Source organism: Glossina fuscipes, unplaced genomic scaffold, assembly GCF_014805625.2.
Source record: "Glossina fuscipes isolate IAEA_lab_2018 unplaced genomic scaffold, Yale_Gfus_2 85, whole genome shotgun sequence".
Classification (NCBI taxonomy): domain Eukaryota; kingdom Metazoa; phylum Arthropoda; class Insecta; order Diptera; family Glossinidae; genus Glossina; species Glossina fuscipes.
Window position 1 is genome coordinate 750,055 of NW_023998439.1, and position 1,557 is coordinate 751,611.

The following is a 1,557-nucleotide window of genomic DNA, read 5'->3' on the forward strand; positions in this document are numbered from 1 at the left end:
CAACGGCAAAAGCAACGGCAACATAATAATAACAACAATGCAACAAGGAACAAACATTAGCCTGCAAATTTATTGTTATTGTTATGTATCAGAATCATGTTTGGCTTTACATCTCTATATATGTATGATTGGTTGAAAGTTTTACAAGTGAAATGGTTTAATATCCCCCTTATGCAGATGTATGTACAAAAAAAAAAAAAAAAAGTGTGTAGCGACTATTTAATAAACATGAAAGCATATCCTTTGGCAGACCAAAGTTTTCATACAACGAAAACAATAACAAGCAACGGAAACGGAACTTGCACTTGTTATTGAACGAACAAGGTATGATATGAGATAATTATTATTGCAGTTTGCTAAATGACATCACTGACAAACGAGTAAAAGTCAGACTCAAATACTGTGAGATTTCCTCATTCAAAGCACTCTATTGTTGTTATAGAGAATATTTTAACGAAATGTTGGTCTAATGCATTGCATTGCATTGCACCGGTAACGACGTCGAAATGACGTTTACCTTCATTTTTACGGAAATCTGACAGAAATTTCTTCTTTCAATTTTCTACGTCATGTTTAATTGACAAATAGTTGCAGCGCAAATATGTTTTACTATGTGTTCCGTTAAGTAGGAGGGGTTCCTATTTCGTGGCCGCGGAAAAATTAATCAATTTTTTTTTTTTTTTTTTTTGGATATTTACCTCTTCTTTGTTAATACTATTCGATGGAAGTGATTGTCATGCATAGCTATAATTGCAAAAATTATTTTGGCTTCCTTTTCTTTCTTGATTGCGATACATGCCGCATAGGTATGGGAAAGTGAACGGTCAGTAGTTATTAATGATCACCGTTTGTTGTTGTAGTGCTTTATAAATATGCCCCTATATATAGGGTATGTGGATAACATGCGGAATGCTTTAGTCGTTTATTTGTCAATGTTGATTTATTCATATCTACCTTTCCATCTATCCATGCGCTATGCTTACAATTCGAACATGATACGAACAAATTATATTTTCACACAAACATTATGTAAATTGAGTATGTAGTACTGTATGTAGTACGTTTCATAAGAGCAATTTATAATACCTTTGTAGTATACGGGAATGGAAAAATGTTGATGAAATCCATCTGCTTCTGCTTGATGCTTACAAAGTTTTTCATAATTGAATGAGAGGCAAGTAATTGCGTTATTTTAAAACAAAAGGGTGGCCCGCCAGTAATGCTAGCGATGATTAAGTATAAGCAAAAAAAAAAAAACATTTTTTTTTTTTAATATATGACACAATCACTCAGGAGATGTCTCCTATTCTGCGAATGGCTGTATACTGTTACGAGCACAGAGAGCGTCAGCGTCTGCGACATTTGTGATTACTGGTCAGAGTTAGGTTGCAGCATAATTTTTTTTTCGCTTAGCTTTTCCACATAACCTTGCATGAGCGAATTACGTATCACATCTTGTAGATTTTCCTATGACCGTGAAAAGGGGATCGGTAAAGTGCGCCTATTACCAAGCTCTCAAGTCCATCTATACACTTACCTAGTAGTACAACAGAAGAG